The sequence below is a fragment of the Cucurbita maxima genome, unplaced genomic scaffold (assembly GCF_002738345.1).
Source record: "Cucurbita maxima cultivar Rimu unplaced genomic scaffold, Cmax_1.0 Cma_Scf00090, whole genome shotgun sequence".
Lineage (NCBI taxonomy): Eukaryota > Viridiplantae > Streptophyta > Magnoliopsida > Cucurbitales > Cucurbitaceae > Cucurbita > Cucurbita maxima.
Window position 1 is genome coordinate 9,633 of NW_019272106.1, and position 26,168 is coordinate 35,800.

Here is a 26,168-nt window from a genome sequence, read left to right on the forward strand (position 1 = left end):
TTAAATATAAAATCAAAATCAAATGTTACAAATAGGAATAGCAAATATAAAATGAAATACAAAAGACTCCAAATATGAAAACGGACGAAGGACTCTAAAAGACCGACAAGGGACTAACGCTCTGGAACGACACCCCTCTGTGACAGTGCAGCTCTCGAACACCTTCCCGTATCGACTGGTACCTGAAAAAAAAAAAAAAAAAGAAAGGGGTAAGTATAAAAATATACTCAGTAACCAACCTACTTGTAGGCTCTTTTCGCATCCTTATCTTAGTGGGTATACACGACTTATCTCTGGATTCTAGTGAGTGCAAATCATGCTCCATCTCTCTTTTCTGTATCTTGGAAGGTTTGTCTATCTTATGCAGTGAAATGATCAGTGTCCTGAGGTGAGGCGCGACCTCATAAGTAATCTGAGGGGATCATATGGCTGGATCTGAATACGTGACTCTCTCTGAACATCATCCGTGGAGGTTAGTTGACGACCCTCACATGGGACCATACATCCACTAAACGGGGTGCGACCCCCTGTGTGTCGGTCAGCTACTGAGTTATCCTACGTGGCTCCACGTCCCCTGCTCAGGGACGGGTTTCTATAGCCCAAGAAACCTGTTCAGAAGACCCCTTAGCTATCACCACTAGGTCTGGGCACCTTTCACACTTCCCTATCCGGATCTGCCAAGCTCAATGATCTCCGTACCGGAGTTCTGTCTCGACGGTACGGTATCGGAGCTGAGAGGGAAGTGGAGGTTCTGGTGACACTATCCACACTGCTAAACTCTAGCGGGCTACCTACAGTTACCGTGGTGACCTACTATTCTTTCTTGGGTGGAACTTGGTGGCTTAGACTTGGATTCATGCATCTTTAAGATTCTCGTGCAAGGTCTCACAAACCTATCAGTTTTCAAATTCTGGGCTCTGGATCCGCCGGTAATCGTTTCGCAGGTCAAAATGCACGGTATTCTAGAGGTCCCCTAATCTAGGGTCTCATCTAGCCTACTTAGTCACAAATACCCTAATCTAAGCTCATAATTTCTTCCTGTTCATCAAGAAAGATAACACAAGCCATCATCATGCATAGGAGTTAACACGCAGCAGTTCATGCAATATTAACAAACATGCTCAACGGGAAGATAACGTCCACCTTTACCTGGAGTGCAGATTTCATAATTTTCCCATCCTCCTCATGCATACATACTTTATCAGAATCTCAATCAAAACAGATTTAATAAATATTTCATATCTAGCTTTCCTTAATCATTTTATTTTCACAGTTTCCATACTAATATGCTAGGTCCGGCTAGCTAATTTTATGGGTGGTAGCATGCATGCATGTTCCTACCGGTTCATACAAGTACTGCTCGTGGGAATTCAAATGGCTACTTACATGGTTGATGCGTGCCTTCCCAAGCTCGAATCATTTGCCAGAAAAGGTTCCAAAAATTCTGGAATTTCCTTGATAGGTTCTAATTCACATAAAAATAGGATCAGAGTTGAAATCGAGGCAAAGAACAAGCAAACGGAGGTCGAACGGAGGGAAAACGGTCACTCACGCGCCTACAAGTGCGCTGACACGCTCTGGAGGGTGTACTACGCGTGACTTCCCACGCAGTCGCAGGCCAGCGACCGGTTGGGCCAGTTCGAGTGGTTCGGACTTAGGCCGACCCAATTGCGCCCGCCTGATGCGCTTCTCCAGCCCGCGGTCGCCACATGTCGCTCGTCGATCCTGCAGCGCTCCTCCGTACGTCGGCCGACATGTGGCGGCGATTCCTCCTCTCTCTTCTTGCGTTTTTTTCCAATTTTCTAGAAACGTGAGTTTTGGTGTTTTCGATCCATTTTCTTCTGATTTTTATATCTTCCAATCCATGATCCGAATCAACAAGTTCTCTTCACGAGTATTATAGATGTCATATTCTATTTCTACAATATATTTTTCTTGTATTTTTTTTTGGTAATCACAGGTCTTATTATTTGAGTTCGAATTTGGGGAAAAACACGAGTTCTTACCGAAAATAACGTTTTCTTGAAACTCCAATTTTCGTCCAGAAACTTCAAAAGACCTGTGTGAATCTTATTTTAGTTACATACCTCAAAAACTCCAGATCTAATGCTCATGAAATTTCTTAGATCTAGATAAAATCGAAACACGAAGTTTAGAATCTTACTTTGTCCGTTCTTAGATTTTCTTGCTGGAATGAGTGGATCCACCACCCAAACTTCTTTTCTAGCACCGAGAGGAGTATTGCTTCGAAGTTTCTTACCTTGGATTAGATCTCCAACAACAGTTTGTCTTCTCTACTATTCCTCTCTCCCAAACCCTTAACTTCTTCTCCTTTCTCCTTTCTCCTTTCTCTCTCTCTTTTTCTTTTCTTTCTTTTTCTCCTCTTTGTAGAGCCCAAACAACTAGACCCTTTCTAAGAGACCCTTTGTAAGAGACCCTTTTGCCCATATGTTGTTATTTTATTTATTTATTTATTTATAAAAAAATTCGAGTATTACTTCTTATCTATTTTTCTTTCTGTCTTATCTATTTTATTTTTATTTTCGGTTCAATGCCAAGAAAATATGATAAATATAGTCAAGAAAACCATTTATAACACTTCCTTAATGTGCTTGAGATAATTTGTGCTAATTAAGGAGAAAATATAGAAAATCAAACAGTCTCATTTGTGGTTTCATTTATTTTTTAATTAAAATTAGGACTTTGTTTTTCATCTCAATCAAAAATAGAAAATAAAAAAGAATTAATATTTATAACTATGCAACACATAGGGATATCCAAACTCAAAACTCTCATAGCATTTAATCTTTTGCATCGATATTAACCTTAAATTACCTTCCCAAAGAGGATTAAGAGCTTGTTCAACCCAAGTTTTTTTTGGGTGTATAATGAACAAAAACCCAAATGGCTAAGCATCAACAAAAGAGCCTCAAGTATCTAAAGAAAAATTGAAGGATCCATTATTATTAATACACGTTTTGAAGGATCCAAGATACAAGCTATAGGGAGCAAAGAGCAAGAACCATGGAGCGAATGACAAGTGGCTATCTACAATTATCAAACAAACTAAGTTTTAAATGTTCATTGCAAGTCAAGAGATGACGTTTGAGCGACAGCATTTTGGACATGCATGCTCGATTCAACTGGAGCTTCACAATGAACTTTTAGCGTACGACTTTATTTTGGTGCAACTTTAATGGTTAGAATGGACATGCTTCATTTAAGGATTTTAGCGTGGGAACTAGTATTAGCTTTCTCCACGGTATGACTTTAAAAACTGCATTTAGATAGCATTTGATGATGGATTTTACTTGAGAAATATTCCTTCGGATATCTTTGAATTATACACCCTTGGGAAAAATGAAATAAAATCCTCGAACCACAAAAACCTGTTTTTTTTTTCTTTTATGTTGGATTGCTCACCCATGTAGCAATTCAACATAGTGTTGTTGACCTAAGATTTTGTATATTTGAAATCTACAGTAGTGAGAGGAATCTTTTGGGATATCACAATTCTTTTAATGTTTATAATTTGGTCGGGTTTTGAGCTTCTAATTGCAATGACTCATACCCAAGATTCGAAATATGAATTTGGTACTTAATGGCCCTAGGATTCCCGTGACGATATAGTCAGGTTACTTACTCCTCGCTTCTAATAGTAAAAACTATGAACGCAAACCAACATGAGTCCTTCTAACACGTTTTGTCCTCAATCACGTGTTTGCTACAAAAATTCTCAAAAGGTCACCCATCATAAAATTGCTCTAGTTGAATTTGGAGTTTCTATAGTTGAAACACCAAAAAGGAAAGTGCACCTCTTTGATATAGATAGTAACTTTCAATTCTTTTTCAGATTTTCTCATTCATCTATACTCTGGATTGCTTTCCTTCGAATGTCATCTTTACTCATTCATGTGCTCTCTTTGTCCGAGACTAGAGGCCACCCCTATGATGATAGAGATAGATAGGTCCCTAAATAATGATTGTTTGTGTTTTCATTTGCATGGCCCCCTATAGTGGGGCCACTTACTTAGCATTCTTTCAAATACTCAAGCTGTGTGCCACATTATTTTTCAAATCAAGGCAAGGTGCACTTTTACGAAGGACGGCTGCTTCACGAGCAGAGACTGTGGCACGTGCATAAGGTAGATTGATATTTAAATTTCTAGGTTTAGGTTAGAATAGGTTGTTATGCATTTCATTGTTTTAAATTATTTTGTATTGCTCTTATTTTCTCTTAATTTCAGTATTTCGTATTTAAATACGTAAGGACATGGGTGTGTTTTCGAGAGAATAGTTGTTTTAAGCGTTTTTCGAAGTTTATGTAATAAATGATGGTTATGCGAATGTCATAGCAAAATAATAATAATAATAATAATAAATAAATAAATAAAATAATAAATAAAGATATAAGCCAACAAAAATAATTATAAAAAAATATTTAAAATAATAATAATAAATAAATAAATAAACCAAAAAAAAAAAAACTTTCCTCACTCCTCTCCACTAACATCTCATCCCATCCCACAATTATCTCTCCTTAAGCCATCTTTAAGAAAACTGAAAAACAACAGATTGGAGTAAAAAAATGAGAATGGTCTTTACCCAGTTGAGACTTTCTGTAGATTTACTTGAAGATAGATTTAATAAATAAAATATATATTAAATCTTCATTTTCTTTTATTTTTTTTAGAAATCATAGCCAATTATAGTTAGATGTTCATTAAATTATTACAATGGTTTAGCTTTGAGTTAGAAATTAAGTGTCAATCATTATACGAATTCTAGTAAATCTTAAATTATTACAATGGTTTAGCTCTGAGTTAGAAATTAAGTGTCAATCATTATACTAATTCTAGTAAATCTCACTAATATAAGAATAAATTTATATCAGTATTCAAATGAATAGATTAAAAATAGAATGACCAAAAAATTTTGTGAACAGTAAACGTAAGGAAAGATTTGGAAACAGGGATTCACTATAAATTTGTAACGCCCCAAGCCTAACAGGTACAATTCGCTCTATCCTTGTGATTAGCACCTTCTTAACCATTGTGAGTTTCTAGATTTTATTGTAGAACTTAGAGTGTTATTTTCAAATCGGTGCAGAAGAAAGAAATGCTCGTGATGCATCAAGTAACTTTAAAAAAAAAATGGTAATGTAATTGAAATTTTGATCAAAGTCAATAGGGAAAAAGGTAATTTTGCCCCATACATATAACTTTGAGGGGGTCTCGTTAGACCTGGATGAAGGGAAAGAAAAAGAAAAGAATAAAAAAAAATAATAAAAAATAGAAAGAGAAAGAAATGAATAGTTAGGGTTTTTAAGAAGAGGAAGAAGAGGGAGAAGAGGGAGAAACGCCCTAAAACCGAATTGAAGCACCCTCAATCTTAGGTCTCCTACTAAAGCTACTCAGAGTATCAAGAGGAGTGGTCTGAGCGTTGGATCATTCGTTTCCAACAAGAAACGGGCAAGAATGCGAGGTGAGTCCGCGATCTCTCTTGTTTCAAGATTTCACCATAAATCGGAGAGTTTTAGATGATTTAAACCTTATTAATCTAGTTGCAATACTTTAGGTGAGGAGTCTTGTAAGTTTTTAGAGGAAAACAAAATCGAGAAACCGTCCTACTTCGGTAAGAAACTGAATTTTTCTTAGTTTTCGACTTCATTTATTAAGTACTGTGAGTATCAAAAAATACAATAAAAATATATCTGGATAGGCGGACTTGAGATCTTGAATTCTTATAAAGGAACCAATTTAATTCGAGTTACAGTTTGGAAGATAGAAAAATCCAAAATAAATAGATTGATATAGAATTTGACCAGAATCTTGAAATTAGATGAACTCAGGCAATCGGCGACGAACACGGGGTCACCGGAACGGGAGGACACGTATCAAGCAACTGGTGGAGAGACACTTCTGGTGCCTCCGCTGACACGCGTCAGACTATTGACCCAAAAACTCGACCTACGCTCTGTGAAGCAACCCGACGACCTGCGGTCCAACCCGAAACCTACCACAAGTCCTTGTTCGAAACGTGTCACGCCCAGAAAATTCAAGGGGTAAGTCTACGTCCGCTAGGGATCGAGATGCGCCTCTGCCCGCGCATTGCCTGCGTTGACCGTGCGTACGCCCTGCACGTGGTGAAGTGTTCAGGCGTGTGGGAGCCCCTTATGAGCACTTGCAGGCGCGTGAGTGCCCTGTTTTCACCTATTTTTCATCCTGATTCTAGTGCTAATCCTATTTTACTGTGAACTAGGTCTCTCTATAGATAATTCGTATTTTTTGGACTCTGTTACGACTGTAATCAAGCTCGAGAAGGCACGCAACATACTTGTACGTAACCATACAGATTTAGGAAGTAATACTTGTTGGGTGCAATGGTTTTGCATGCATGCTAGAGCGAATTATCCCTAGGTAGCTAGATCTAATGATCCTCTATACTTGTGAAGTTAAATATATATTTGTTGGACTTGCTGCCTTTTTGAGATTTCGTACTCGATGTTTGTATGCTTGTTGGACTATCTTTTTACTGCTTTTATCTGTTCATACTATGTTGGTGGACTTGAGGATTTGTGTATCTACGCTCCGGGTGTTGATGGATGATATCGTCCTGTTGAGCTTGTATGACTGTATGTGTTGTTAATCATACATAAACTCCTCTTGAATGATTGTGTGAACTTACGATATGATTAATAAGCTGTAGTGTTGTGATAAGCCCAGGGTGAACTCCTGTAGGGATTGAATTGGGTTTAGTTAGGGGACCCTCCTTATGTTACCATCTATGGTGTTGTGAGCGATGCTTAGAGGGAGAGACCCTTTAATCCTGGACTATTATGGACTTGGAATTCTTGATTGAGTGAATCTAGAAGCCAGGGCCCTTAACTCAATAGTTTTAATTTCCTTTGAGGTATAGAGAACCACAATAGGACCCCAAGGTGTAGAGAGATGACCTCTTAGCCGACAATATCTGGTATAACGTTCGAGTATGCTCCGCTTCCCTTCCTACTCTAGTGTGGTACTGTTGAGCTAGGCGAGACGCCAATTAGGGAGANTTTTAATATGCTTTTCAAAGTTTATATGTTATAAATGATGTTCATGTGAGTGTAATAGGAAAAAAAATAAAATAAAAAAAATAATAAATAATAATAAATAAGGAAATAAATAAATAAATAAACAAAAGGAGAAGAAACAACCTTTCCTCTCTCCTCTCTACTAACATCTCATTCCTTCCCACAATTATCTCTCCTCCCGAAATAAACAGAAAAACAACAATTGTCAAATTTAAGGAAAAAAATGAGAATGGTCTTTACCCAGTTGAGGTTTAATGGAAATTTACCTCAAGATAAATACGTGATTAATATTATATATTAAATATTCATTTAATTTTAACCTATTTTTTTTTTAGAAATCACAACCAGTGAGATGTTCATTAAATTATAACAATGGTTTAGCTTTGAATTAGAAATGAAATGTCAATCATTTATAAGAATTCTAGTAAATCTATTAGATTAAATTTACATCNCTGGTAAGATGTTGATCATGCGAGTGGGTCAAGGTTGCCTGCATGATGGGTCCGTCCTGTGGAAGGATGTTGTCCATGCAGGGACTAATTCTAGTTGGGTTGTATGAGTGGTACATGTAGTTATGAGGGAGCACCTCATCCTCAAACGTTGAATACCGCTTCAAAGGTTAAGTCCTTCAACCCTAAACTGTGTACTNTAAAAATAGAATGACCAAGAAAATGTGTAAACAACAAACACTGAGATAAAAGAAAGATGTGGAAACACGGATCCACTCAAAATTTATTATACATGAGAACAAAATTAATAAGCAACAGAGTCAATACAGATATAAAAAAAAAAGAGGAAGATTTAGGAATTAAAAACTACAAACAAGTAAAGGGCAGAGTAGCTTAAAATAACTCNTAAGAGCCTACAAGTAGACTGCTTACTGAGTATATTTTTATACCCACCCCGTTTCCTCTTATTTTTTTTTTTTTCAGGTACCGGTCGAGGTGGGGAGGTGTTCAAGATCTGCACTATCACATAGGGGTGTCGTTCTGGAACATCAGTTTCTTGTTAGTCTCTTAGGGTCTTTTGTATTTCATTTTATATTTGTAATTNTTATAGATATATAACATTTCAAGACTTTTCACAATGGATCAATGTAAATGAGATAAATAATTTTATACATTTCAAACTTGAAAGATGTCATTGGCTCACATAGGTTGACTTTCAAAGGACAGAATCTAACTTTCATTAAATATATATTCGCCACAACAACTTAAGCTAACCAGGTAAGTGGTCTTACTATCGACATGGTTATATTTGATGTTGACACGTGCCTGTGGTTCTGCACGTGTCATATATACTGATATGTGTGAGTTATCTGTGAATCAATATGCTTATACTATGTTTATGTTATATTATAATATGTGAATTATATGATAATAATTGTGGTACGATGTGTTCAAGGATATGTTTAAGATAGGATATGAGAAGGATGCACAAAACGAAATGTAACGGTAGAAGTAAGATACGTTTATGAAACGTTAAGGTTAGATTACATACCGAAGTGCTATGGATAGGAGAGATTGATGAAAGAATATGGTTAGGATATAGGTAGAAAGAGATAGGTTTGTGATAGATTGATAGAACGATAGCGTTAGGATACGTTCCTGTGATGATATGATGACCATGGAGGAAATTGTTGAATGAATTGCACGTTATGAAATGACATATTAAAATCATAGAGCGTTATGTTATGTTTTATAAATTATATCGATACAACATGTTATGAATGACATGATATCACAATAAATGAAATGAAATGTAACCCATTAAGATTATGTATGATACGTAGAGTGAAAAATGAGAAATGACATGTTAAGCATGAAAGATGATAAAGGGGTTATATTCATTAATTACAAAAGTAGAAATGTTGGGGACCTCATGCATTATGTGTGCTCATGCATTCAGGGGGATACCCCTATTCCATCACGAGGGTACAGACGCGTACATCCAATGGCAGGACAACTATCCTTATGTTTTGCATAGTACTACAATGATGGTTACTAGTTCTAACGGGTGTCCGGCCTAAGGAGCTCTTAGAGTATGCTCGCCCGACAAGGAAAGTGGCTCAACAGTGTGCGAATTGATTGGTGAGCACATACTCGCATGTATGGGTTATGTGTAGAGTATATGGTACACGTCCAAATTACTCGTTAGGACAGTGCCGTAGGAAAATAGATTAAAAGGATAGGTCCTGTCATTGCATTCGCATGTTTTGCATTTAACCTCAATAGTGAGGTCACTTACTGAATATTTCTTTAAATACTCAAGTCATTTCCTACCACATTTTTCAGGTGCTAATATCCAACCTTACAAATTTTAGATGAAGGTTCATTTTCTATCTCAATTTATGAAAAGAAAAAAATATAAGTTTTAATAATTATTTGAGTTTGACTACAGAAAAATTTTAGTCACCATACTTGTTTTTTTTTTTTAATAAATATGTGGGGAGGAGTTTGAATATTAACCTCTATGCATATGCATGTGTGGTCTTGCCTGGTTGAACTACACACAAATTGATATTAAAGAATATTTGTCAATTTAAACATTTTGACAATGGAATTGTATCAAGTCTTATGGTTCTAATTTTTTTTTTCATCTTTTTCAATCTAAATTTGTGCCCACAATTTAGGGGAGCATATTCTTGGGTTGAAAAAGGAATAAAGCTCGAAATTCAGAGAGAATTTGTGGCAAACGACATTGTTTTTGTGTAACTTTAGCAGCAATTATGGGAAGCTTTTGTTCGAGGTTTTTTGGCCAGAAAATGAACTTTGAATTCAAGAACGATGCAACTATTGGTACTGCATTTGGCGTGCAGATAAGAAGGGTTTTTCTTTGTATAATGGTCAAACAAATGTGTGCGAGCTCATTCATCCATGGACTTCTGAGACAAAACCATCACCTTCGCCTTATCTTACATCAAATCCTTTCTTTTGTGTGAGAGTTGTGACGTGCTTGCTGCAACATTACTCTAATAAAAAGTTTACTAATCGTTTTATATGGAAATTTTTAAGATAAAATACTCATGTCAAAATATTCAATTTGTTAAGGAAGAATAAGATATTGATGTGAAATTGAATATCATAATTTCGATCTTATAGAAAGATATCAAGAACAAAAATGAAATAAATTTGAAAGTTCATACACCAAAAATAAATTAAAACTTAAAAGGAAATGTATATTTGACTGAGAAAAAAATGATCAGATTTTTTACCCAAAAATTGTATAACCCAAATCAAACTAAAAAAGATGGAATTCTTATCTATTTTTCTTCGGGTTCAATGCAAAGAAAATATGATAAATATGGTTAAGAGAACCATTTATAACACTGACTTAATGTTCATGAGATAATTTATGCTAATTAGGGAGAAAATATAGAAAATGCAATGGTCTAGTATGTAGTTTCCTTTATTTTTTTAATTAAAATTAGTACAGCATTGTTTTTCATCTCAATCAAAAATAGCACATGAAAAAGAAGTGGTATTTATAACTATGCAACACATATGGATATCCAAACTCAAAACATTCTTAGCATTTAATCTTTTGAATGGATATTAACCTTAAATTACCTTCCAAAAGAGGATTAAGAGATGGTTCAACACAAGTTTTTTTTGTCCTATAATGAACCAAAACCAAAATGGCTATGCATCAACAAAAGAGCCTCGAGTATCTAAAGAAAAATTAAAGCTTCCAACCAGACACTGTTTATCTTATTGTTTGCTTTGGGATCAAACATAATATTATTAATACACATTTTGCAGGATCCAAGATACAAGCTATAGGGAGCAAAGGGCAAGAACTATGGAGCGAATGACAAGTGGCTATCTACAATTATGAAACAAACTAAATTTTAAATGTTCATTGCAAGTCAAGAGATGACGGTCTGAGCGAGCGCGTTTTGGACATGCAAGCCCAATTCAACTGGAGCTTCAAAATGAACTTTTGGTGTATGACTTTGTTTTGGTGCAATTTTAATGGTTTGAATGAACATGCTTCATTTGAGGATTTTGGCTCGGGAACTAGTATTGGCATTCTCCACGGTGTGTGACTTTAAAAACTGCATTTGGGCAGCGTTTGATGATAGATTTTACTCGAAAAATATTCTTTTGGGGATGTTTTTCTATACACCATTGAGAAAAATGAAATAAAATCTCCCTCCGACAAACACCTATTTTTTTTTTCTTTTAGGCTTGATTGCTCACCCATGTATAATTCAATAGTGTTGTTGGGTTTCTTTATAGACCTAAGATTTTTTATATTTGATGTCTACAGTAGAGGGAGGAATCTTTGGGATTTTAGAATTCTTTTAATGTTATAATTTGGTCGAGTTTCGAGCTTCTAATTGCAACGACTCATACCCAAGATTTGAATTTGAATTTTGTACTCAATGGCCCTAACATTCCCGTGACGATATGGTCAGGTTACTTACTCCTCGCTTCTAACAGTAAAAACTATCAACACAAACCAACATGAGTTCTTCTAACACGTTTTGTCCTCAATCACGTGTTTGCTACAAAAATTCTCAAAAGACGAACCAACATAAAATTGCTCCAGTTGAATTCAGAGTTCCTATAGTTAAGCCACCAAAAAGGAAAGTGCACCTCGTTGATAAAGGTAGTAACTTTCAATTCTTTTCATACTTTTCTCGGTCATCTATACTCTTGATCTCTTTCCTTCGAATGTCATCTTTATTCATTCATGTACTCTCTTTGTCCAAGACTGGAGGCCACCCCTATGATGCTAGAGATAGGTCTCTAAATAATGATTGCTTGTGTTTGCATTTGCATGGCCCCCTATAGTAGGGCCACATACTTAGCATTCTTCGAAATACTCAGGCCGTGTGTCACATTATTTTTCAGGTCAAAGCAAAGCGCACTTGTACGGAGGATGGCTGCATCATGAGAAGAAACTACTGCACGTGCATAGGGTAAAATTTTTAACAAAATAAAACAACCAAAACTTAAAACATATCAACATTATATCAAAATAAAGATGATAAAAAGTATTTTAAAACACAACACAATAGTTAAAACACATGTTAAGGGATGGCGCAAAAGGTTTGAAGGACGACGGGTGAGGTTTGTCTATGGAACCTGCCCCAGAGTCCACTCCCGACCTCGACCAGCTCCTTATTTCTTGAAAAAAAAATGGAGAATAAGGAATGAGTACAAGACTCAGTAAGCAGCCTACTTGTAGACTCTTAATCGTGTCCTTGATATACTAGGGTACCACACTTTTTCTTTTCTTATTCTTGTTACTATTGTAAGTTCTTGTTATATTTCTTAATTTGTTCTCCATGGCTGTGTTTTCTAGAGAAAAGTTGTTTTAAGCGTTTTTCGAACTTTATGTTATAAATAATGTTCATGTGAGTGTAATAGCAATATATATATATATATAATAAATAAATAAACAATGAAATAAATAAAGAAATAAACAAACAAAAATAATTATAAAAAATAGTTAAAATAATAATACTAAATAAATAAATAAACAAAAAAAAAGAAAAACAACCTTTCATGACTCCTCTCCACCAACATCTCATCCCTTTCCACAATTATCTCTCCTCAACCTATCCTTAGGCCAAAAAAAAAAAAAAAAACATAAAAACAACCGTTGTCATATTTGAGGAAACAAATGAGAATGGTCTTTACTGGGTAAAGATTCCCGGGAGACTTACGTGAAGATACATATGATCAATAAGGTATATATTACAGCTTCATTTTCTTTTATCCTATTTTTTTTAGAGATCACACCAAATTATGGTTAGATGTTCATTAAATTATTACAATGGTTTTGACTATGTGTTCAAGGATATGTTTGAGATAGGATACGAGAAGGATGCACCAAAACGAAATGTAACGATAGGAGTAAGATACGTTCATGAAACGTTCAGGTTAGGTTACATACCGGAGTGCTATGGATAGAAGAGATTGATTGAAGAATATGGTTAGGATATAGGTTGAAAGGGATAGGTTTGTGAGAGATTCATAGAACGATAGTGTTAGGATACTTTCATGTGATGATATGACTAAGGTATGTTCACGTAACGATATCACTGTGATAGATATAAGAACGTTAAGACTATGATAAGTTAGGGAACGATATGTCCACGAAGTGTTTACGATACGATATAGTGTGATGTGATGTGTTATGTTTAGATTGTTTTGTGTGACCATGGAGGTAATTGTTGAATGAATTGCACGTTATGAAATGACACGTTCAAAGCATGGAGCGTTATGTTATGTTTTCCAAATTGTATGTATGCAACATGTTATGAATGACATGATACCACGATAAATGAAATGAAATGTAATCCCGTTAAGATTATGTATGATACGTAGAGTGAAAAAGTAGAAATGACATGTTAAGCATGGAAGATGATAGCGGGGTTATATTCATTAATGACAAAAGTAGAAATGTTGGGGACCTCATGCATTATGTGTGCTCAAGCATTTAGGGGGATACCCCTATTCCATCACGAGGGTACAGACACGTACATCCAATGGCAAGACAACGATCGTTACGTTTTGCATAGCGCTACCGTGACGGTTAGTAGTTCTAATGGGTGTCCGGCCTAAGGAGCACCATGAGTATGCTCGCCCGATAAGGAAAGTGGCCCAGCGGTGTGCGAACCGACTGGTGAGCCCATAATCGCATGTATGGGTTGTGTGTAGAGTATATGGTACACGTCCAAATTACTCGTTTGGACACTGCCGTAGGAAAATAGATTGAAAGGATTAGGTCCCGTCATTGCACTCACATGTTCTTGCTGTTGTTTTGATAATCAGCCAGAGAAATTCGGTGAGAGGAAATCGTCGACTAGAGGTTGTTAGAAGAAAAATAAAATGCTTAAAATAAAAGAGAGAGAATGACTGAAATTTTGCCTGCGTTAAAAAATAAGGTGGTTACATATTCTGAACAGATTTTCTATTTAAATATAAATTATCCTAAAAATGACCGGAGAGTGGCCAACAAAATCTGTGCCACTCCCTACAAAATTTCGGTTTAAAAGCTTGGTGATCCATTCGACGTGTTTTGTCAAATGGTCAAACGGAGACATTCTGAAATCGTGTGAATCTAAATAAGGAACAACTGAAAAAACCCAGGTTTTATCTAACAATCTCCTCCTAAAACCTGTGGTATATCTACCTTATTATTTGAACTCCGATCTTTGAGCGTAGTTCTTCGAATTTCACCCGCGCCAGGGACTTGGTGAAGATGTCTCCAAGTTATTCCTCTGTTCGGATGTAATCAATCTTGATGAGCCCTCGATCTGCACATTCTCGAATGTAGTGGAATCTGATTTCTATGTGCTTGCTTCGTTCGTGCAAAACTGGATTTTTGATCAGGGAGATCGTAGCTTTGTTGTCTACGTATAGCATTGGTGGATCACTTTCTCTCCCGATGAGTTCTTCCATTAGTCGCGCAAGCCAGATCCCTTGTGTTGCTGCCATCGAAGCGGCGATGTATTCTGCTTTGCAATAAGACAAAGCAACTACCTTCTGTTTTGTTGATTGCCAGCAGATTGCGCTGCCTAAGAGAAAGTAGATCATTCCGCTAGTGCTCTTACTATCATCAACGTCACCGACCATGTCACTATCACTGTAGCCGACCAGCTTGAGTTTCTCCTTTCCGCTCCCTGCGCAGTATCTTACACCCCAGTCTCTGGTTCTGGCTACATAGCGTAGGATGCACTTGACAGCCACTAGATGCTCCTCTCTAGGTGCTTCCATAAACTGACTCACATATCCAACAGAATAAGCAAGATCAGGACGAGAGTTTACCAGATAGCGCAGACTCCCGACAATGCTGCAGTAATTGGTGGAGTCGACTGTCGTCGTAGTGCCGGCCTTCCTTAGTTGGAGTCGGGCCTCCATTGGCGTCCTTGTAGGATTACTGTCCACAAGCCCAGTTGTGTCCAGCAGCTTATTCGTGTATGCACTTTGGCAGATGGAGATGCCGGTAGAATTCTGTTGCACTTCGATGCCGAGATAGTAGCTGAGCACGCCGAGATCGCTCATCTCGAAGTTTTTCAACATCTCCTTCTTGAACCTTTCGAGGACTTCCACGTCACCTCTAGTGATTATGAGGTCGTCGACGTACACTCCCACGATCAGTCGCTTCTTGCCATGGCCGTGAGTGTACATGCCATACTCAGAGGTGCAACGTTTGAATTTCAGTGACAGTAAGGTACTATCGAGCTTCGCATTCCAGGCTCGTGGAGCTTGTCGAAGCCCGTAGAGTGCCTTGTGCATGCGCAATACTTTACTGGGGTTGTCGTTGTCCAGGAAGCCAGGTGGTTGTCAGACATAGACGGTCTCCTTTAGTTCTCCGTTAAGGAAAGCAGACTTTACGTCCATATGGTGAACCTCCCAAGAGTAATGTGCCGCAATTGCCAGCAAGAAACAAACGGATTCTAACCTTGCCACTGGCGCAAATACCTCTTTGAAGTCCACTCCTTGCTTCTGGACGTAGCCCTTCGCCACCAGACGGGCCTTGTGCTTCACAACTTCTTCTTTTTCGTTGCGCTTCAGTTTGAAGACCCATTTGAGCCCTATGGCTTGGTGTCCCGGCGACATATCCTCCAGACTCCACGTCTGGTTCTCGGTGATGGATGTCATCTCCTCCTGCATTGCCTTCGCCCCCCTACAGGATCATATAGTCTTTACGCCTTGCTCCTGAGTTCATAGCCGATGAAGACGACCTTCAGCCCCCTGGGAGTGAGCTTGGCGAGGTGGGGACATGTTACCTTCATGTATGCGACGCAGCCGAACACACGAAAATGATGTACCGATCGAGGAGATAGACGGCCGTCATTACTGCCTCTCTCCAGAATCTCCCAGGCATCCCGGCCGTCACCAACAATAACTTCGCTGTCCCGACGATGGTCTGATTTTGGTGCTCCACCACTCCGTTCTGTTAGGGGAGTAGGGCGCCGTTAGGTGCCGCTGTATGTCGATCTCGTTACAGTACTTACCGAAACTTGCCGAGGTGAACTCTCTACCTCGGTCTGTGCACAGCACTCGCATCTTCTTCTTACATTCGGCCTCCGCTCGCGCTTTAATGCACTTAACCGCCTCTGCCGCCTCACTTTTCGCTTGCAGCAGGGTCAGCCACATGAAGCGGCTTTTGTCATCGACTAACAGGAGGAAGAGACTCTTACTGCCTGGGGTCGCCTGCTTGACGGGCCCACAGATATCGCCATGTACAAGCACCAACGACTTATTGGCTCGGTAGGATGTTCGAGACGGAACGGGTGTGCGCCTCTGTTTGCCGATGAGGCACCTGTTGCACAGCTTGTTCACACCTTTTATTGCTGGCAAACCGCGCACCAACTCCTCCAAGTACTCGTACCTTGCGTGCCACCTCCAAGATACCTCTTCGGTCTTGGTCGAGAGACTGACGGGTTGTTCTATCTATAACTCCAGGATGTAAATACAGTTTGTCGTGCGCCTTGCCTGCGTGAGCAACGGGTTGTTCTATCTATAACTCCAGGATGTAAATACAGTTTGTCGTGCGCCTTGCCTGCGTGAGCAGTCGTCGTTGATTATCGCAGATTTTGAGTAGTCCGCACTCGATGGAAATGAAGCAGCCTATCTCATCGAGTTGACCCAGGCTCACAAGGTTAGCCTTGAGCCTCGGGATGAAGTAGACGTCGGTCAGCTTGCGATGCTCGCCTCCCTTGCTGGCGAACAGGATGGTGCCGCGTCCTTCGATCTCGACAACGGAGCCGTCGCCGAATTTCACCGTCTCGCAGATCCCCGAGTCGAGCTTGGAGAACGCAGATCTAGTCCCGGTCATATGGTTTGTTGCCCCTGTGTCTAGGATCCATCGTTAGTGCTTGTGTTGCTCGTCTCACTCGCCGATCTGAGCAAACACTCGCTCCTCCTCTAGTTGAATTGGCTCCTTAGCTGGTGCCACCTTTGCTACGCCCAGCTGGAGCTCTTTCTCGAGTTCAACATCTTCGTCGATTACCTCCATCTCCGTGGTTTTGGAATCGACAATGGGGACACATGCACTTACCATGAAGAGAGTTGGCTCGTCCTCCTCGGATTGAGCCACATGGGCCTTTTCAGCCTTCTCCTTGTTCCTAAGCTTGCTCCAGCAATTCCTGCTCAAGTGTCCTCTCTTCCCACTGTTCGAGCATATCGGCCTGCCATTGGTCGACTCCTTCTTTTGATTCCCATCTTTCCCGCGCGTGCTCCCATGGGACATCCATGGCTTCTTACCGTCTTGGCGGCTGGAGGAGAACCCGTTGCTCTTGCCGGTGTTGTCACGGAGCTTTAGGCGTGCAAGCCATTCCTCCTTAGTGAGGAGTAGACGACCCTCCTTGTCAAGGGCTGAAATGGTATTTTTCTTCCACTGCTCGACGTTACGCAGTCTTCCGGTCACCTCTTCACCCGTTAGGTCGTTCACGTCAATTAATGTCTCGATTGAAATCGCGACTTGCTCGAGGTGATCAGGGACGACCTGCAACATCTTCTTCACAATTTCTGTCTCGCTGATGCTGCCACCAAGTGTGGTGATGCTGTTGGCGGGGATCCGCATTGAAAAATCATCGATGGATTTGCCGGTCCATAAAGTAGATCTCCGAGAGCTCCTTCCGCAGTTGGATTCTCGCACTTGCTGTACACCAACCCGACGGGATTTGATTCTCTCCCAGGCCGATTGCGCGGTGCGTAATATGGCGGTGAACGCCAGTCGATCCTCACGGTACTCAATCGTTTCTCCTTCCTCTAGCTCGACGGCATGCCATAACCCTTGCGCTTGTAGGTTGATGCGCATCAACAAAATCCATTCATTATAGTTGGACTCAAAAGTTGGGCCCCACAATGTGTGTGTTTTTACACTTTACATTTTCTTCTACTTGAACCTGAGACTTGTGTGTTGGTAGGTCGACGCCCAAACCACTTAGTTGATGGGTTGGCTTCTCCGCAATGATATAAACCAATGACTTCAACTTGGCTCAGATACCACTTGTTGTTTTTCGATAATCATGCTTAAAATAAAAGAGATTGTTGTTTTTCGATAATCATGCTTAAAATAAAAGAGAGAGAATGACTGAAATTTTGACTGGGTTAAAAGATTAGGTGGTTACATATTCTAAACAGATTTCCTATTTAAATATAAATTATCCTAAAAATGGCCGGAGAGTGGCCAACTAAATCTGTGTCATTCCCTACAAAATTTTCGTCTAAAACTTTGGTTATCCATTCGATGTGTTTTGTCAAATGGTCAAACCGAGGTATTCTGCAATCGTGTGAATCTAAATAAGGAACAACTGAAAAAACCCAGGTTTTATCTAACACTTGCATTTAGTAGCGACTCTGAGTATGTGGAAATTTAGGGTCATTACAATTGCACATTTGAGTTATCAATTATCCGAAATTTTTTACAAAAAAAGGTGCATGCATGTCGATGAAATATCCAAGTTGCCATCTAAGAATAAAATACAGACGTCAACACGAATATTAAGGTCTCAATTTTGTTAATAAATTTGAGCACAAAAATGGAAGGAACTTGAGAAGAAGACGATTGGAATGGAGCTGGGAGAAGTTTATGATTGGTGTTGGAGAGAAAAAAAAGTGCAATCTAAGTTTTTTGGTCATTGTGTGTGATGCTATGCTAAATAAAGCATAACCTAACAAACAAACACGCTTAATATCCATTCAGTTTTTTCGGATTCCTTTCAAGAGCGTTTAACATAAAATTATATCTTTAAAAGTTGTTAAAAATGAATATTTGTTGTAGCGCAAGGATTATATAGATATATATATATATATATATATATATATATATATATATCTATATATATATATAGTTCAAAAGGATCCAAAATGAAACACAAACAAATTCGAAGTCAATTTAAAAGATAGGCCATGAATAACCTCTATATGATTTTGTTGATTACTTTTGCATCAACTTCTAATGTTTTCACTTGTTTTGCACTCATGCCACCAGGAACGCATTGGACAGTGACGATTCTTAATTATCAAGATGTACCTCTATTGTCCCATTGCAAGTCGAAAAACAATGATTTAGGTGAATAAAGATGTTGCATCATGATAAACTATTCAACCAGACCATATTATTTTATGTATATCTAAATTTATGCAATTGTTTCTTGTTAATTTAGTCTTTTGGTGGAATTTCAAAACATCATAAATTTGAAGAGTATAATATCCAACCTTAAAAATTCTAGATGAAAGTTCATTTTCTATCTCAATTTAGGAAAAAAAAAAAAAATACAAGTTTTGATCAAATAATTGAGTTTGACTATATAGGATATTTTGGTTTTTTATCCTTAAGAGTCCAATTACAAGCTCCTTTAGAAGGTGGTTAATTTTTGTTTTTGTTTTCTTTTTTTTTTAGTTAATAAATATGTGGGGTGGAGTGTTTGAATATTTAACCTCTTTGCAGATGCATGTGTGGTCTTGACTAGTTGAGCTACACACAAATTGATATTAAAGAACTTTTGTTAAATTGAACATTTTGACTATGGAATTGTATCAACTCTTATGGTTCTATTTTTTTTTTTTTCATCTTTTTCAATATAAATTTGTGCACACAATTTAGGAGAGCATATTCTTCCGTTGAAACAGGAATACAGCTGGGAATTCAGAGAGAATTTGTGGCAGACGACATTGTTTTGGTGTAACTTTAGCAGCAATTATGGGAAGCTTTCGTTCGAGGTTTTTTGGCCAGAGAATGAACTTTGGCTTCAAGAACGATGCAACTATTGGCACTGCATTTGGCGTGCAGATAAGAAGGGTTTTTCTTTGTATAATGGTCAAACAAATGTGTACGAGTTCATTCATCCATGGACTTCTTAGACAAAACCATCACCTTCGCCTTACTTCACATCAAATCCTTTCTTTTGTGTGAGAGTTGTGACGTGCTTGCTGCAACATTACTCTCATAAAAAGTTTACTAATCGTTTTATATGGAAATTTTTAAGATAAAAATACTCATGTCAAAATATTCAATTTGTTAAGGAAGAATAAGATATTGATGTGAACTTGAATATCATACTTTCCATCTTATAGAAAAAATATGGAGCACAAAAATGAAATAAATTTGAAAGTTCATACACCAAAAATAAATTAAAACCTAAAATGAAATGTATATTTGACTGAGAAAAAAATGATCCGATTTTTTACCCAATAAAATATGATAAATATGGTTAAGAGAACCATTTATAACACTGACTTAATGTTCATGAGATAATTTATGCTAATTAGGGAGAAAATATAGAAAATGCAATGGTCTAGTATGTGGTTTCCTTTATTTTTTTAATTAAAATTAGCGCAGCTTTGTTTTTCATCTTAATCAAAACTAGCACATGAAAAAGAAGTGGTATTTATAACTATGCAACAAATATGGATATCCAAACTCAAAACATTCTTAGCATTTAATCTTTTGCATGGATATTAACCTTAAATTACCTTCCAAAAGAGGATTAAGATGGTTCAACACAAGTTTTTTTTGTCATATAATGTACCAAAACAAAAATGGCTAAGCATCAACAAAAGAGCCTCGAGTATCTAAAGGAAAATTAAAGCTTCCAACCAGACACTGTTTATCTTATTGTTTGCTTTGGGATCAAACATAATATTATTAATACACATTTTACACGATCCAAGATACAAGCTATAGGGAGCAAAGGGCAAGAACCATGGAGTGAATGACAAGTGGCTATCTACAATTATGAAATAAACTAAATTTTAAATGTTCATTGCAAGTCAAGAGATGACGGTTTGAGGGATGTGTTTTGGACAAGCAAGCCCAATTCAACTGGAGCTTCAAAATGAACTTTTGGTGTATGACTTTGTTTTGGTGCAATTTTAATGGTTTGAATGGACATGCTTCATTTGAGGATTTTTGCCCGGGCACTAGTATTGGCTTTCTCCACGGTGTGTGACTTTAAAAACTTCATTTGGGCAGCGTTTGATGATGGATTTTACTCGAAAAATATTCTTTTGGGGATGTTTTTCTATACACCATTGGGAAAAATGAAATAAAATCTCCCTCCGACAAACACCTGTTTTTTTTTTCTTTTAGGCTTGATTGCTCACCCATGTATAATTCAATAGTGTTGTTGGGTTTCTTTATAGACCTAAGATTTTTTATATTTGAATACTAGAGTAGAGGGAGGAATCTTTGGGATTTTAGAATTCTTTTAATGTTATAATTTGGTCGAGTTTCGAGCTTCTAATTGCAACGACTCATACCCAAGATTCGAATCTGAATTTTGTACTCAAGGGCCATAGCATTCCCGTGACGATATGGTCAGGTTACTTACTCCTCGCTTCTAAGAGTAAAAACTATCAACACAATCCAACATGAGTTCTTCTAACACGTTTTGTCCTCAATCACGTGTTTGCTACAAAAATTCTGAAAAGATGAACCAACATAAAATTGCTCCAGTTGAATTCAGAGTTCCTATAGTTAAGCTACCAAAAAGGAAAGTGCACCTCGTTGATAAAGGTAATAACTTTCAATTCTTTTCAAGCTTTTCTCAGTCATCTATACTCTGGATCTCTTTTCTTCGAATGTCATCTTTATTCATTCACGTACTCTCTTTGTCCAAGACTGGAGGCCACCCCTATGAGGCTAGAGATAGGTCCCTAAATAATGATTGCTTGTGTTTGCATTTGCATGGCCCCCTATACTTGGGCCACATACTTAGCATTCTTCGAAATACTCAGGTCGTGTGCCACATTATTTTTCAGGTCAAAGCAAGGCGCACTTGTATGGAGGATGGCTGCATCACGAGCAAAGACTGCTGCACGTGCGTAGGGTAAACTTTTTAACAAAATAAAACAACCAAAACTTAAAACATATTAACATTATATCAAAATAAAGATGATACAAAGTATTTTAAAACACAACACAATAGTTAAAACACATGTTAAGGGACGGCGCAAAAGGCTTGAAGGACGACGGGTGAGGTTTGTCTATGGCACCTGCCCCAGAGTCCACTCCCGACCTCGACCAGCTCCTTATTTCTTGAAAAAATAATGGAGAATAAGGAATGAGTACAAGACTCAGTAAGCAGCCTACTTGTAGACTCTTAATCGTGTCCTTGATATACTAGAGTACCACACTTTTTCTTTTCTTATTCTTGTTACTATTGTAAGTTCTTGTTATGTTTCTTAATTTGCTCTCCATGGCTGTGTTTTCTAGAGAAAAGTTGTTTTAAGCGTTTTTCGAACTTTATGTTATAAATAATGTTCATGTGAGTGTAATAGCAATATATATATATATATATATATAATAAATAAATAAACAATGAAATAAATAAAGAAATAAACAAAAAAATGAAATACAACCTTTCCTCACTCCTCTCCACCAACATCTCATCCCTTTCCACAATTATCTCTCCTCAACCCATCCTTATGCCAAAAAAAAAAAACATAAAAACATAATTTATCATATTTGAGGAAACAAATGAGAATGGTCTTGTAGAGATTCTCGGGAGACTTACGTGAAGATACATATGATCAATAAGGTATATATTAAATCTTCATTTTCTTTTATCCTATTTTTTTTAGAGATCACACCAAATTATGATTAGATGTTCATTAAATTATTACAATGGTTTTGACTATGTGTTCAAGGATATGTTTGAGATAGGATACGAGAAGGATGCACAAAACGAAATGTAACGATAGGAGTAAGATACGTNATATATATAATAAATAAATAAACAATGAAATAAATAAAGAAATAAACAAACAAAAATAATTATAAAATATAGTTAAAATAGTAATACTAAATAAATAAATAAACAAAAAAATGAAATACAACCTTTCCTCACTCCTCTCCACCAATATCTCATCCCTTTCCACAATTATCTCTCCTCAACCCATCCTTACGCCAAAAAAAAAAAAAACATAAAAACATAATTTATCATATTTGAGGAAACAAATGAGAATGGTCTTGTAGAGATTCTCGGGAGACTTAGGTGAAGATACATATGATCAATAAGGTATATATTAAATCTTCATTTTCTTTTATCCTATTTTTTTTAGAGATCACACCAAATTATGATTAGATGTTCATTAAATTATTACAATGGTTTTGACTATGTGTTCAAGGATATGTTTGAGATAGGATACGAGAAGGATGCACAAAACGAAATGTAACGATAGGAGTAAGATACGTAAATGAAACGTTAAGGTTAGGTTACATACCGGAGTGCTATGGATAGGAGAGATTGATGAAAGAATATAGTTAGGATATAGGTAGAAAGGGATAGGTTTGTGATAGATTCATAGAACGATAGCGTTAGGATACGTTCATGTGATGATATGACTAAGGTATGTTCACGTAACGATACGACTGTGATAGATATAAGAACGTTAAGGCTATGATAAGTTAGGGAACGATATGTCCACGAAGTGTTTACGATACGATATAGTGTGATGTGAGGTGTTATGTTTAGATTGTTTTGTGTGACCATGGAGGTAATTGTTGAATGAATTGCACGTTATGAAATGACACGTTAAAAGCATGGAGCGTTATGTTATGTTTTCCAAATTGTATGTATGCAACATGTTATGAATGACATGATATCACGATAAATGAAATGAAATGTAATCCCGTTAAGATTATGTATGATACGTAGAGTGAAAAAGTAGAAATGACATGTTAAGCATGGAAGATGATAGCGGGGTTATATTCATTAATGACAAAAGTAGAAATGTTGGGGACCTCATGCATTATGTGTGCTCATGCATTTAGGGGGATACCCTTATTCCATCACGAGGGTACGGACGCGTACATCCAATGGCAAGACAATGATCATTACGTTTTGCATAGCGCTACCGTGACAGTTAATAGTTTTAATGGGTCTCCGGCCTAAGGAGCACCCAGAGTATGCTCGCCCGACAAGGAAAGTGGCCCAGCGGTGTGCGAACCGACTGGTGAGCCCATAATCGCATGTATGGGTTGTGTATAGGGTATATGGTACACGTCTAAATTACTCGTTTGGACACTTCCGTAAGAAAATAGATTGAAAGGATTAGGTCCCGTCATTGCATTCACATGTTCTTGCATTTAGTAGTGACTTTGAGTATGTGGAAATTTAGGGTCGTTACAATTGCACATTTGAGTTATCAATTATCCGAAATTTTTAACAAAAAAAGGTGCATGCATGTCGATGAAATATCCAAGTTGCCATCTAAGAATAAAATACAGACGTCAACACAAATATTAAGGTCTCAATTTTGTTTATAAATTTGAGCACAAAAATGGAAGGAACTTGAGAAGGAGACGATTACAATGGAGCTGGGTGAAGTTTATGATTGGCGTTGGAGAGAAAAAAGAGCGCAATCTAAGTTTTTGGGTAGTTGTGTGTGATGCTATGCTAAATAAAGCGTAACCTAACAAACGAACACCCTTAATATCCATTCAGTTTTTTTTGCTTTCCTTTCAAGAGCGTTTAACATAAAAGTATATCTTTAAAAGTTGTTAAAAACAAATATTTGTTGTAGCGCAAAGATTATATATATATATATATATGGTTCAAAAGGATCCAAAATGAAACACAAACAAATTCGAAGTCAATTTAAAAGGAAGGCTATGAATAACCTCTATATGATTTTGTTGATAACTTTTGCATCAACTTCTAATGTTTTCACTTGTTTTGCACTCATGCCACCAGGAACGCATTGGAAAGTGACGATTCTTAATTATCAAGATGTACCTCTATTGGCCCATTGCAAGTCGAAAAACAACGATTTAGGTAAATAAAGATGTTGCATCATGACAAACTATTCAACCAGACCATATTAGTTTATGTATATCTAAATTTATGTAATTGTTTCTTGTTAATTTAGTCTTTTGGTGGAATTTCAAAACATGAAGAGTATAATATCCAACCTTAAAAATTCTAGATGAACGTTCATTTTCTATCTCAATTTAGGAAAAAAAAAAATACAAGTTTTGATAAAATAATTGAGTTTGACTATATAGGATATTTTGGTTTTTTATCCTTAAGAGTCCAATTACAAGTTCCTTTAGAAGGTGGTTAATTTTTGTTTTTTTTTTTCTTTTTTAGTTAATAAATATGTGGGGTGGAGTGTTTGAACATTTAACCTCTTTGCAGACGCATGTGTGGTCTTGACTAGTTGAGCTACACACAAATTGATATTAAAGAACTTTTGTTAAATTGAACATTTTGACTATGGAATTGTATCAACTCTTATGGTTCTAATTTTTTTTTCATCTTTTTCAATATGAATTTGTGCATACAATTTAGGGGAGCATATTCTTCCGTTGAAACAGGAATACAGCTGGGAATTCAGATAGAATTTGTGGCAGACGACATTGTTTTGGTGTAACTTTAGCAGCAATTATGGGAAGCTTTCGTTCGAGGTTTTTTGGCCAGAGAATGAACTTTGGCTTCAAGAACGATGCAACTATTGGCACTGCATTTGGCGTGCAGATAAGAAGGGTTTTTCTTTGTATAATGGTCAAACAAATGTGTACGAGCACATACATCCATGGACTTCTTAGACAAAACCATCACCTTCGCCTTATCTCACATCAAATCCTTTTTTTTGTGTGAGAGTTGTGACGTGCTTGCTGCAACATTACTCTAATAAAAAGTTTACTAATCGTTTTATATGGAAATTTTTAAGATAAAATACTCATGTCAAAATATTCAATTTGTTAAGGAAGAATAAGATATTGATGTGAACTTGAATATCATACTTTCCATCTTATAGAAAAATATCGAGCACAAAAATGAAATAAATCTGAAAGTTCATACACCAAAAATAAATTAAAACCTAAAAAGAAATGTATATTTGATTGAGAAAAAATGATCGGATTTTTTACCCAAAAACTGTATAACCCAAATCAAACTAAAAAAGATGGAATTCTTATCTATTTTTCTTCTTGTTTATTTTGAAGAAAATATGATAAATAAGATTAAGAGAACCATTCATTACACTGCCTTAATGCCTTCATGTGCTTGAGATAATATAAGCTAATTAAGGAGAAAATATAGAAAATGCAATGGTGTTGTTTGTGGTTTCCTTGATGTTTTAATTAAAATTAGCACAACTTTGTTTTTCATCTCAAT

General features: G+C 37.0%; 1 long non-coding RNA gene across 1 annotated transcript in view; it reads right to left on the reverse strand.

Annotated features, from left to right (window-relative positions):
* Positions 1-68: 68 nt before the first annotated feature.
* Positions 69-26,168, reverse strand: part of LOC111472851 — a 67,262-nt gene continuing 41,162 nt past the window's right edge. The window contains exons 3-4 of the long non-coding RNA XR_002715501.1: positions 1,387-1,556; positions 69-182 (exon numbers count right to left, since the gene is read on the reverse strand). This is a non-coding gene — a long non-coding RNA (uncharacterized LOC111472851). The remainder of the gene's footprint in view (positions 183-1,386; positions 1,557-26,168) is intronic.